The 14,682-nt window shown below is 36.1% G+C and overlaps 1 long non-coding RNA gene across 1 annotated transcript; it reads right to left on the reverse strand.

Annotated features, from left to right (window-relative positions):
* Positions 1-1,825: 1,825 nt before the first annotated feature.
* On the reverse strand, positions 1,826-3,092 carry LOC141626790 (uncharacterized). Its single transcript, XR_012536379.1, has 5 exons — positions 3,004-3,092; positions 2,642-2,722; positions 2,474-2,526; positions 2,284-2,390; positions 1,826-2,144 (listed from the first exon to the last, which is right to left on the reverse strand). It is a non-coding gene; the product is annotated as an uncharacterized LOC141626790 (long non-coding RNA).
* Between the last annotated feature and the right edge of the window lie 11,590 nt (positions 3,093-14,682).

Raw genomic sequence — 14,682 nt, forward strand, 5'->3', positions numbered from 1 at the left:
GCTGTAGTTTTGAGTAGTTGTTAGACATTTGGTTTTGAGAACATGTATACGTATTTTATTACTTTGGTTTTTGGATTGTAATCACCTAAACTTTATACTATTTAAGTATTGTTTCTTTATCGTCTTTTGATGATCATTGCCTCGGGAAACCGAGATGGTGACATTCTTATTCCTGAGTGGTCCTGGTAAGGCACTTGGAGTATGGGGGTGTCACACTGGCCGCGGGTTCTCTGCTGCTGCTGGTTATGATTCTATTGTTCACGCTAACAATGTGACGGTTGGAGTTTCTGCTCATTCCCTTAACTTCTTCCGATCGTCTCAGTGGTATGTGCAGTTGCATAATAGACACAGGCGCATCTAACCATGTTTGTGGAAATTTATCGTGCCTTACCACTCAGCGTATGATTCCTCGCCGACTTGTTGGTTTTCCGAATGGCCAGCGAGTTGTGTCATCTATCATGGGCTCCATTTTTATTAACGATTCTTTGATTCTACATCATGTTTTATACGTGCCCTCTTTGACTTGCAATTTAATTTCCGTCTCACATCTTACTTTAGAACATTACTATTCTTTTGAATTTGCTAAACAAAATTGTCTTATTCAGGACCGTTCTTTGAAGAGGACGATTGGAGTTGGTGAGCTGCGAGATGGACTTTACTGGATTTGTGTGGGTGCTAAGACTTTGGTGAACAATGTAAAGGCTGATGGCTCTTTGGATTTGTGGCATCAACGCTTAGGACATCCGTCTGCAAAAGTGGTCAAGGCTATTTCCTTTGCTCGTAATTTTATTTCTAATAAAGAACATGTTTGTGAGGCATGTCATTTTGCAAAACAGCATCATAGTAGTTTTGATTTGAACAGTAATCGTGCTTCTGGTTTGTTTGATTTGGTTCACTGTGATTTATGGGGACCTTATCGTATTCCTTCCTCGTGTGGTGCCAAGTATTTTCTGACCTTAGTTGATGATTTCTCCCGTGCCACTTGGGTTTATCTATTGGTTGATAAGACGGAAGTTTCTGACATGTTTATGAGTTTCATTTCCATGATCGAGACACAATTTTCAAAAAAATTAAAAATGGTCCGCAGTGATAATGGTACGGAATTTAACAATATGGCCGGTTATTTTTTCAAAGCTGGAATAATTTTTCAAACCTCCTGTGTTGGCACGCCCCAACAAAATGGGCGAGTCGAACGTAAACACCGTCACCCCTATAGTGGCGGTCATAAATGACCTTTTTGTGGCGGGTTTTGCAGATTTTGGGTGCGCCGTATATCACGGGGTTGTATAGACTTCGCGGCGGTTGTACAACCGCCACTATAGCTTACCTACGGTGGCGGTTTTTAAACAAAACCGCCATTATAGGCTTATATAAAACAACGGTTGTTAGATAAGAACCGCCACTGTAACTCATCTATAATGGCGGGTATTATTTGAAAACCGCCACCATATGTATTTCAATAATACCATTGCCTCACTACATGTTCTCTATAACGACGGTTGTTTTGACAGAACCATCGTAAAAGATTAGCGTAACGATGGTTATTGTTACAAGACCGCCACTAAAAGTAATTATAACGTCGGTTGTTTGGCGAAGAACCGCCATTAAAGGCAAAATATTTTTCAAATTATTTAATTTTTTCACGTCGTTTCTACCAGAACCGTCGTAAAAAAGTTATATATTTTTTTAAATAATAATTTCTACGAAAATTTCAGCAACACCTGCCAATAAATTTGATAATTCCAAATATTATAGGAACATAATGAAACCTGTCAATAGAAATATAACCACATTTATAGTATTCCTAACAGCAAAAGTCCAACAAACTTACATATGTACACCTTTACTTAATCAACCTAAAATACTATAAACATAGAACTATCAATCTACCTTACATTACATGCATAGTACACGGTAAACAATTTTTTGAAAAGTAAAACAAAGAACTATCAATGTAGTGTTAAACCCCAAGCTTAAAGCTAACTACTAAAAACCATAATCATCCTCACCCGCAAACAATTGCTAAGTAACTCGAAAAAATTGCGAAGACCATTGCGTTAGATTTCCAAAGTTGTAGAAGTCAGGGTAAACCCCAAATGAACCGTCATACACTCATACCTCTAACTCTCCTCTTTGTCAAATGCCTGCAAAAGAAAAAACAGCAATAATCAGAATCCTTCCAACAAAGGCCAAGTACTTCTTTCAGAATAAAATTATCTAATAATGAGGAGCATATAACACCAAAGGGCATGAATGCATGTTACCAGGTCCTGCTTCACACACCTTCACAACAGCCTTAGCAAGTGCTTTTGCTAGCAGGTCAACGGCCGATAGACCAGATAGAAGTTCTCAAAAGTTCCTCAGCAGAATTCTTGAAAGTTGGAATTACACTGAATTTCGCAATGGAAGGCAATAAATAAAGAGATAAAACAGTCATTGCCGAGATTTGTGATTTAACATTCAAAAGTAATACCTATCAGATATTTGTAGTATAGATGTTGCAACTTCCCTTTAGGATCAGGAGTCCTGTAGAACAAAAGGTATTATCTTAGCACAACCACAACTACAACCATCACCCGAGTGCCTAATGGTTCCCGCAAATTGTGGGATAAGAAGGGGGAAGGGATGTACACAGGCTTACCCTTGTGTTAGGAACACAAAGTGGTTGTTTCTTTGAATGACCAAAGATGAAAATTGCGTGGAGAACCGCATCAAAGGACTACTAATTCACAATAGAAAGAAGAGCAGTCACTTTAATGAGACAAAGAGGACAACGACAACAACGTTAAAACAACAACATTGAATCAAAACAAGAGTCTCATTTTACATTTTAGTACAAGGAATAAAAAATATTAGGCCCATTTCTATGTAGGGTTAGACCCAAATACCAGCTAAATGCTCAAACTCAACATGAATTTTTAATCAAAACAAGAGTCTCATCCATAATCACTATTAGATAAAGCATACAGTGTATGCAATAAAACAGGTAAGGCAAAGACTTACATTGAATCAAGTCTTCCCAGCCGAATCACTGAACCTCCACATATTGAAACTGCTTCATGAGCTCCAGCTACAGCAATCAGGTCAGCCCATGACACTGTAAAATCAAACAAAATATAGATTGTCAAAGCTACATATGACTAGAAATATATGCATCCTTAAGAATCAACAACAACAACATTACATCTATGACCCAAGGGCTCCCGCAAATAGTGTGTGGGTTGGAGTGTATTGAGGGACAACCTACCACCATAGCCCCCATATTAACAACGCATAAAAAAACCATGGTAAATCGCATGGCAAATCGCATGGCAAATCGCATCTTCAATATCATAACATTCCATGCTTCCATGCAACAACGCAAAACGAGCTTCTGTTTTCACCAATTACTCAATGCCATAAACATTCACACAATATTCCCAGATCTAAGAACAAGTTAACTAAGATGAACTGAAGTAAAAGAACTTTAGCAATCAATAAGTAAACTGAAGTAAAAGAACATTTTTCAAGACCACTATTGACTAGAAAGGCTAAAATTCAAAAAATGTGACATTGGCATATAATCAAACAAATGGTGGACATTCAGCGTTGAAAAGAGTATCCGCATTAAGAGAGGAAGAAGCTCACAACAGCATTAAAAAGAGTGGATTTGCTGACGTTAGAGAGACAGAGAATGCCATTCTAAAAAATCTGCAAAAACAAAAGATCAATTTAGACAAGGCTACAGCAATAATCTACTGCCATTTGGAATGGGTGGGCATAACCAAGGCAATCTTTCTGACCTGGTTGACACTGCAGAAATTGAAGAAGGCGAAGAAACAATAATCTCTGATATGATTGATGGAGCCCAAGCCCAAAACTAACAGCCTAACATAATCCTGAATCCAGATTGACTAAAAAATTACCCAAGGCAAACCTTTACAGGCATGATTGAAATGACCAAAAAAAACTTGGTTGGCAAGAGTTGTAAAGACTCAATTGAAAATAACTTGAACCAGCAATGACCTTAGCAACAGACCCGAAATCACCCAAAGTCGACTCCATTTTGTCACACGTTTACTATAAATGAAATATAAAAAGAAAAGGTTCCATCAGTCCATATTTACAGTCATAGGAAGAAGTCCTACTGACTGATGTATAGACGTATAGCCATGGTTCAACAGTATCATGAGTCCTCGGCTATTAAGCACATATTTTTTGAAGAATCATTCTAGAGTGTACATACCATCACAGCGGATGGAAAAAGTAAGAAAAAAACACTACTCTAGCGCAATTTACAGTCACAACAGTTCCTTGTTTTCCGTTGCCACCCATTACAATTCTACAGCGACGTGTATTACAGGTGACCATAAAAGAGCTTTACAGTTTAAGCACAACATCAGAGGAAGATATAAGTATGAGATCAAGTAACTGGACTAGGATTCAAGGGGCTCAAGATACAAGAACAGCTTGAATATATATAAATTAACGATAAAACCAAGCATAACAGATGCAACAATATATAGCTCACACTAAAGTTCACATTAACCATTCAAAGAGATGACATATTATAAGATTAAAGGGGAGTATACCTGAGCAGCAGGGTTTTCTTTGAGTAACATAAAACCTTTGAGTGATCCTTTTGAAGCAGAAGACTCATGAGTGATGCAAGCTTTGGTTTCATGGACCGAAGAAAGTGATCCGGCACTTACAGAGGATTTTGGTTAAGAGAGGTACACCTTGCATATATCAAATTGCCATTTGGTGAATATCTAGTTAACTATACACAGTAACGTGCATAACTACAGTTGACGACACCTCAGTTCAATTCCAGAATCATCGAGAAACAAAATCTAACATTCAGAAGATTTGTGAGCGTATCAGTTTAAATAAACATTGTTCTCAAATTTCTTAGTTCCAATGCTTTCTATAGAGAAAAGCACAAGATCACTAGCCAACTCTACTAGCAGTTCAGCACTACCATCCTGAATGGCATCATGGTCAAGTACTTTGAAACTTCACTTTAGCTACTACTGCATGTCTGACTCCCTAACCATCCGACTCAACATAATACTACATCACTACCTTTTAGTACAAAAACCTAAAACTTTCTTCACAAATAGTCGTGTCAAACATCAACACCGTCGTGCAAAATACTTGTAGCTGAGTCAAAATGGTGCAAACAACCACATGAGAGTCGTCGCTATAACTTATAAATACTACTCAGAAATTAGAGTGTTAAGACACATCGCCTTCAACAGCCACTATCACAACAAGAAATTAGTCCCAAAATGAATTTGGATTGGCTATCTCATATAGTAGGTTGATTGAATCAAGTTTTGGTATTTATTCATGGAATCCAGAAAGCTTTCCAACCCTGATAATTCAATTAACAGGTAAATTTGAAAGAAAAACAATAGAACAAACTCAATTAGCTTAAAAATTATACCGTAAGTGCAACAGTTAACACGACAGCATGACGTTCACCTACTCCGATGAAAGCATCAAGTTCAAAACTTCAGACCACAAAAACCAAAGTTGCCAACAACAACAACAACATTAGAGTCTTAATCCCAAAATGATTAAGACTCATTTGAAACTGTCACGAACCGTTGCACACCTACAATATAAAATGGTAGGACAGCCAAAGGAAGAAAAGGAGCGAGAATATGATAAAAAATAAAGAGATTAAAAATAAAAAACTATCTAAGCGTACATGTATAATAACCAAATTTGCCACGACAACCACGCAATTAGCCAACATTAACACTCAAAAAGACATACAATTTTACAATCAAACCACAAAATTTACACTATGATCAATTCATCAAAAGAAGAAAATCATCAAAGGAACAATAATCTCCAGTAAACTATATACTAAGTACTTAAAGAGGTGTGAAACAACATGATCATTCCATTAGAAAACAAATTTCAAATCTTGATGATAAAAACTACCATAGTAACAATAACTTCCACATAATCTTACTACTCTCTTCGTTCGGCCCAATTCACAACATTTGGTCAAATCTAGTGAATTGGACTGAAAGGAGGGAGTACTACTTAACATTATCACTTAACAAAATCGATATAGTGCAACTCTACCACCAAATTTACATCGTCTAAACAATCAAATTAGATTAAAAATAAAATTAATTAGGGTTTCGGGTATGGGGATGATGAATTAGGGTCTGAATTAGATTAAGAAGTTATTATTAATATAGTGTTTTGAATCATACCGGCGGTGTGTTTGGGAGCAGTTGCAGCCATGATCGGAGCGTTGAATGAAAGCAGCAATGATGGGGATGATGAGAAGCACGACGTTAGCGAGGGTGGCATGGTGGGCGAGCGTGCAGATCCGAGAGGAGTTGAGGGGAGTGAGGGTTATGGTGGTGGCGGTAGAGGGAGTGGAGCATGGGCGTTTCGAGAGAGAAACAAGAATGGAGTCTGAGAAATTGAAGAAGACGAAGAAACGGGTTTAAGAGGAAGCTAATGTATAATGCTAAGAGCATACACATTGAAGAGTATGTCATCTTCCTCTTATTTCCTCTCTTTCCTTCTATATTTTTGACACCTCATTTTCCACTATCTCCATCCTCCTCCTAAATTTTCTTCTATTTTTTTCCCACATCAAAGAGGATCCTCTTATTTATCCTCTCTAAAATTTTTAATGACCAAAAAATAAAAAAGAAACAAATTATATGCCACATGGTGGAAATGCATGACTAATTGGCACAAGGGCCTAGGTTGTACTTCCTCTAAAAATAGAGGAAGTCTTCCTCTTCCTCTTTCAAAGAGGATGTCTAAATTGATCTCACATTGAAGAGAACATCCTCTTAGATGAGAGAAGGTGCTAAGAGGATGTACCTTCCTCTTCAATGTGGATGGTCTAAGGGGTTTAAGAGGAAACTAATCGTATAATGCTGAGTCGGTTTTAATTAGAAACCGACATAAAAACATATTATGGGGGTTTTTTAGCCCAAAAAAGTATAACTTTGTATTAACTTTTAGCGTCATTTTTAACGTCGGTTGTTAATAGAACCGCCACAATTGACCTATGGTGGCGTTTCCTATTTGGAACCGCCATAAAAAGCTTATGTTATCACGTCGGTTCTTACTTAAACCGCCACTATAGACCTCCTACATACATAAAAATTTCATTCCCGCCAATTTTTTTAGCTTTACGCGTCGTTTCTATTAGAACCGCCACGATAACTGCGTCGTGATAGGGGTTTTTCTACTAGTGAATTGACGGATCTTCCTTCTGAAAAAAAGCTCTTGGATGCCGTTGGGTTTACAAAATCAAATATAACTCCGACGCACCATTGAGCGATTGAAAGCCCGACTTGTCGTTTTTGGCAATCATCAGGTAAAGGGCATTGACTACTCTGAAACCTTCGCCCCTGTTGTCAGGATGGTCATAGTCCGTACTTTTTTAGCTGTTGCGGCTATTCAAAAATGGGAGCTTCATCAAATAGATGTCCATAATGCGTTCTTACATGGTGATCTAAATGAGGAAGTCTATATGCGATTTCCCCCAGGGTTTAGTCAGGGCAAGGCCGACAAAGTTTTTCGTTTGAAGAAATCATTATATGGACTGAAACAGGCTCCACGCTGCTGGTTTGCTAAGTTAACCACTGCTCTCAAAGAATATGGCTTCCGTCAATCATACTCTGATTACTCCTTATTCTCTTACTCGCAAGGACATGCTCGTTTATTTATACTCATTTATGTTGACGATCTTGTCATTGCTGGTAATGACTCTTCCGCTGTTGCTCAATTTAAGACGTATTTGGGAAAATGCTTTCATATGAAAGATCTCGGTCCTCTTAAATATTTCCTTGGCATAGAGGTTTCTCGCCACAATGACGGTATTTATCTCAGTCAGCGTAAATACGCTCTTGATATTATTTCTGAAACTGGCTTGCTTGGAGCGAAACCCGCCCTCACACCTATTGAACAGCATCATAATCTTAGTCTTGTTGATGGTCCGCTTCTTGATGATATTGAGTCCTATCGTCGATTGGTGCGTCGACTTGTTTACCTCTCAGTCACACGGCCTGATTTTTCGTACGTCGTTCATATTCTCTCTCGCTTTCTGCACCAGCCTCGGCAAGCACATCTCGCGGCCGCTCTCCGGGTTGTGCGATATTTGAAAGGAAGTCCGGGCCAGAGTATATTCTTGCGCTCGGATAGCACCTTAGACATTACAGGGTGGTGTGATTCTGATTATGGCGCGGATCCTATAAGGCGGCGCTCGCTCACAGGTTGGCATGTTTTCCTTGGCCGCTCTCCCGTATCTTGGAAGACGAAGCAGCAAAATACGGTTTCCTTATCTTCCGCGAAAGCAGAGTATCGTTCTATGGCAGCATTATTATGTGAATTGAAGTGGCTCAAAGGGTTATTGGTAAGTTTGGATATTCATATCTCTTTTCCTATGATAGTTTTCACAGACAACCAGTCGGCCTTGGGTCTTGCCCATAACCCCGTTTTCCACGAAAGATCGAAGCATATCGAAATCGACTGTCACTTCTACGTGATGCTATTGTTGACGGTTTGATCAAAGCAGAACATGTTTCCACTCATATGCAGTTGGCCGACATTTACACCAAGGCTTTGGGCTCTCCTCAGTTTCACGTCCTTCTCCGCAAGCTGGGCATTCTCGATCTCCATGCTCCAGCTTGAGAGGGGTATTAGGAAGATATTATCTATATATATTCGGTTGCGATATTATTGTGATTGCATTTACACTATGCCTTGTAACTATATAAGTCACCCTTGGCTCATTAATAAAATCAAGCCTTTCCCTTATACGTTCTTAACACATAAAGTTATAGTGGCATTGATACATCGTCCTCATCATACTAGCAATGTCTAGCCGTCATCTATGATATCCACTAAATTGGGTTAAAGCATTTGGACACACCAAGAGTCGGGATTTGTAGATAGGGAACGAAAATTTTTAGTAAAGGTGAATAAATAATGTTATAAGTGAAACATGAGAAAAAGTCCAAAAATTTAACTTCAAATTTTAAAGTTGTCAATTTTTAGATGTCTAAAGTGTAAGAAATAAACTATCAATCGTTCTTCTATATAAAGGCGATTACCAAAAATTCGTTTTATAGAATGCCACATTTATCCTTACGTATCATAGTGAAACTCGTACTCGTTTGCCCTACACAACAATCCTCTTTCTACTTCCACATCAAAGAAAATTGAATATTTTTGATTAAATGTAGTATCCACAATAAATTTATTGAGGTTGATAATAGTTGTGTTGTTTTAGGATAATAACGCAAATTAAGATTCACTTTTAAGGAGTAGAATGTTCTCTCATTTTGGATAATGCTACGATTTAGCCCTACCATAAATTTTGGATAAGTATGCAAATTTTTACACAAAATCTCATTGAAGACGGCGATATCTGTCACAAGCTTGTGACGGATACCATTTCCTCTCACAAAATACCTAGAGAGGTGAGTGGGGGAGCACATGGGGGGTGCCCCACCTTGTCCTCTCTCCCTTTTTGTGAGAGGTCTTCAGCTTGTGACGGAATTAGCCCGTCACAAGCAAGACGCTTTATTTTTTTTATTCCATCGAAACAATCACAGACATTTATGGATATTTTATGTATCAAACATTCTCGTTAAAAATACTATATATAAACTCGTATTTTAAGGAACAATCGAAACTAGTTTATGTTGGACCGTGTCCTAGTTACGTTTTATGTTTTGATGATGACAAGTATATAATAATTGTTATATAAGTTTGCACGTAATTGTTTGTTTAGTCTTTATAGATTAACGAGGTTACAAATTGCAAAATGACGATTTGATAATTCGGTTTGAGTTCGTGATCAAGATGATGAAAGGAACTTACAACTGAAGAACTTTTTAAGGAAGATTAATTCAAGAAAGATTAATCAGTAGTTAGTTCGTCTCTCCTTTACGATATTTAATAATTGTTTTGAGTTCGTCTCAAGTTATAATTGTAACGATTATAACTTGACACACTCATACTCTAAGTTATAGTCGATTGTACTATAACATGGGGTGACTACGTAACACGACATTTTCGGGAGAAAATTTATTTTATATTTTACAATTGCTAATTTGGATTTTATGAAATAAAATTTGATTTGTTTTTAAATAATAAAAACGTTTTCCTATTTTGAGTCAAAGTTGTATTTTTAAATATAAAGTAAGTTATCATATAAGATAGTCCTAATTTGTAACAACCTATGAGTTGTAACAATATGTAATTATCTTAAGATGATAGTATATCATTCTACGTCCAATTGGCTGTGTAACAAACAATTGTCTTTGACTCAAACACATATACTCCGTAACTTTATCCTATTATTGTTGTTTTACATCAATACAAGTTGTCATAAAATCAATCTCTTTTGTAAAACAAATCTCACAAACAAATCTCACGTGTAGTTTGCCATTATAGGTAACAATTCTCATTTGTCTAGAATTCTTACTTTATGGTTGATTGGTTGTAGTATTTCACAGGTGGTAATTATACTATGATACAAATTATTGATACCTTGTGAAAACTCTATCCTAACGTGAACGTTAACAAGTATAGCGATACTACAACTCTTATTTTACTTTTAGTATAAATAGGAGGTAATCAAAGGAATAAAAATTACTTTTCCAAATTTCTAAGTTGTGAGCATAACTTTGTCTTTGTTTTAAAGAGCTTTTAATTGCAAGATTAATTTTCTTTTTGGAAAGTCGTGTTACTCAAGTCAACAATTGTTAAGTATCGTTCTGGAGAATAGTGGTTATAGATTTATCTCTTATTCGTTCAATTGTGTGAACAATCTTTGAGATACTCTTATTACTTTCTTTATAACGAGAGGAAGTCGAGTGTTTAACGATACTCATTATTACAACTATAGTTAGTTGTAAAAGGGGTTGATTATTTTGTAATCCGTGGAAAGGTACTAAAATAATTAATCGAGAATAGTGGACGTAGGCTTCGGGGTGTAAAGCTGAACCACTTCAAAAATCCGCTGTGCAAGTTTATTTATCGCTTATTTTATTGTTTTTAATATTGTGTGATATTTGTAATACTTGAATTTAATCGATAAATTCAAAGTATAAATATCATACAAATCCAAATTCGATCAAAGTCGAAAAAGTGGTAGATACTCACTTCACCCCCCCCCCCCCCCATCTTGAGTATTTCATAGGGATCCATAAACTTTTCAATTGGTATCAGAGCCTCGTGCTCTTGATTTCCTAACATCAAAAGAGGCTGATCCGGCGTCTTTCTATTTTTGTTAGTTTGTTTTTTTTATTTTATTTTATTTATTTTAAAATATCTTTTAATTATGGAGTCCAAATATCTTAAGTGTCCTGTTTTCGATGGAAAAAATTACGGTCTTTGGAAAAATATGATGACTCATTACATTAAGGGTCAAGATTGGGAATGCTGGAAAATTATTCAAAAAGGTCCTAATAAAATAATTGTACTTTCCAGTGAAGGCGTTGCCCATGAAAAGAACGAGGATGACTATACTGAGAAAGACTACAAGAAAGCTGAGAAAAATTCAAAAGCTATGACTCTTTTGCAAAATGGCATAAGTCTAACTGAATTTGATCGGTTTTCTTCATGTACATCTGCTAAAGAAATATGGGATAGTCTTGAACTAGCCTATGAAGGTACGTCTCTTGTCAGAAAACATAGAGTAGACTTGCTTATTCAACAATATGAATTGTTCTCTATGGAGGATGATGAAAGTATAAATAGCATGTCTATTCGCTTTTCAAATATTACCAATGAACTTAAAAATCTTGGTAGAAAATTCGAGTCCGAGGATATTGTCAGAAAAATCTTAAGGAGCTTAACTGAAAAGTGGCAACCTAAGGTTACCGCGATTGAAGAAACTAAAGATTTGTCCTCACTCTCTTATCAAGAGTTGCTTGGTTCACTTATGGCGCACGAAGTTACTCTTAACATGCGTGCAAGTGATTCAAGAAAAAGCAAAGGGATAGTTCTGAAAGCTGCTTCAAGCGATGAAGATACTGACATTGAGGATGAAACAATAACTTTTGCTATCCGTTTTAAAAATGCTATTTTCAAGAACAAGCAAAAGAAATCAACTGTTGACGATAAACCTAGTGGTTCAAAAGTATCTATGTCAAACAAAGGTTGTTTTAAATGTGGTGAGGTTGATCATATGATAAAAAATTGTCCCACATGGAAAGAAATAAAGTCCAAGGCTAAAAGAGAAAAGACAAAGAATGAGTATAAACAAGTCATGATGGCATCTTGCTGGGGAGATATGGATTCGGAAGATGATGAAGATCTTGATGATAATGATGATGGTCGAAGGAGGACTGATGTGTGTCTTATGGGAAAATCTGATTCCGAAGAAGAAGACGATGAGGTATGTTTTAATCGTCTTAAGAAACAAGCCAAGAAATTGTCAAAGAATTCACTCATTGAATATTTTGAGAAAACTCTTGACCAATGTCGTGAACAAAATCTTGAACTAATCGATTTGAAAGAACAAATTCTTGAAATTGCTGAACAAAAACAGGTTTTAAAATCAAAGGTTAAGAAGCTGAGTTCTAAGGTTACAACTGATTCAACTATAACCTTAGAATCAGTTAAATCTCAAAAAGCTATTTTAGAATCTAAGGTTATAGCTCATGATGTTATAACTAAAGAACTAAAAGAGAAGAATGCTTTATTAGAATCTAAAGTTATAACTAATGATGCTATAACTTCAGATCTAAAAGAGAAAAACAACCTTTTAAAATCTGAGGTTATAGCTCACGAAGCCATAACTTCAGAACTAAAAGAGAAAAACGATTTTCTCACTCAGCAATTGAATGATTTGAAGTCTGAATTGAGAAATGTTAAGAAACAACATTCTCTTGAAAAACACATATTAAACAAAAGATTTCTTGACTTTCGCGAGAATTTGTTAAAAAATAATATTCCTAGAGAGTCAGAGTATGACCATAAAGAATGTCAAAAAGAAATAGAGTCTTTAAAAGATTTACTTAGACATGCTAGAATGGTTTATGACAAATGGGAAGGTAGCACTAAAGTTCTTAATTTCTTGTCTCAGCAATCAGATAATAATATGAAAATGGGATTAGGACATGAGTGCTATAGTCGTAGAGACCATGAAAAATGCAAGTCTAGCCCTTCTGATCGTGATTTTAGGAAACGGAAATATGTGGATTTACCGGAGTATTTAATATGTACTTATTGCGGTAAAACCGGCCATATCCTAACTTCATGTGTCAAGCGTAAAATTGATCTAAATGAAGGGATTAAATTTGTCAGAGAATCGGGTGTTAATGAAGAGAACTTGTTAGAAGAGAAGAAGCATGAAGAAACTAGAAATGATGAGTTTAGATGGAATTGTGACGGTGGATTTAAAAAACCAATAAACCTTGATTATCAAAGGAAAACTCATCCTACTACTTCCAATGCTAAATCAAACTATCCTACCCGATCTAGTGTTAACCAAGCGAGATCTAGATACACCAATACTAGTCAATCTAATTCACCCGTCAAAAGGAAAATTGTGAGACATGTTTGGATTAGAAAAGATGAGATTTTTAGGGTGACTAACGCCAAAGGACCCAACTTAGCTTGGGTACCAAAAAATCGAATCTAATTTTCTTGCAGGTTATGGTGAAAGAAAGCAATCAGTGGTACCTCGACAATGGTTGCTCTAGACATATAACAAGTGATATCAGTTAGTTTCTTTCACTAGATCCTTTTGACATAGGTACGGTTACTTGTGATGATAAAAAGGGAAAGAGTGCTAAAGTTAGAGTATATGAACTATAATCTCACCGCAATACACAAAAACTGGAGGCTGAGGTTATGGAAGACTCCACTATAACCCCAAGATCGAATTCAGGGGGAACAAAGGAGGTTTTTCTGCAACTTACAATCATTGGTGCAACGTATGAATCAAATTATGGAAATTAACTACGATGCTCACGATGTCTAGGTATGTACTCTCACTATAAAAATTTAATTTTTGTTTTTGTGTGTAACGACGAAGAACATTAACGATTCTTTCAATTTTCTATATAATACCTTGAATCCTACTCGTTTTAAAAAATTGAAATCAGACATTAATTTCTTATGAGACCATGTTAAAAAAAGGGAGAATATAAGACTTGAGTTTTGTAGTACTGAGAAACAGTGGATCGATATTTTGACTAAGCATTTAGCTAGAGAACATTTTGAGACGTTACGATTGAAAATTGGTTTAATCAGTGGCACCTAAAACCGTTAAAAATATTTATTTTCCTTATATGACTGACTAGTTAAGACGAGATTGTAGGACTTTGTCCGTATTTCCGCTGCTAAATATTAACTTTGATGAAGTGCATATTATATTTTGAGATTGATTGATATGTTAATTACTTTGCAAATTAATTACATTATATTATGTCGTAACCAATTTTTCCCAACATATCCATGTTTCACCGAAACTCACAAATATTACACCTACCCAAATAAGAATTGATTAACTTTGTAAATTTTGTCTTATGAGATGAAATTATGAGTTGTCAATTATTACTACTACCAAAGTACCTATACTTTTCCTACTCTTTCTTTCATCCGTACAAGACAACCACCAACTCCTACATTTACCTTACTCCTACTACATTAATTTCCCTGATAAAACACACACACCTCTTTTCTATTCCTATA

This window comes from Silene latifolia, chromosome Y (assembly GCF_048544455.1).
Source record: "Silene latifolia isolate original U9 population chromosome Y, ASM4854445v1, whole genome shotgun sequence".
NCBI classification, from domain to species: domain Eukaryota; kingdom Viridiplantae; phylum Streptophyta; class Magnoliopsida; order Caryophyllales; family Caryophyllaceae; genus Silene; species Silene latifolia.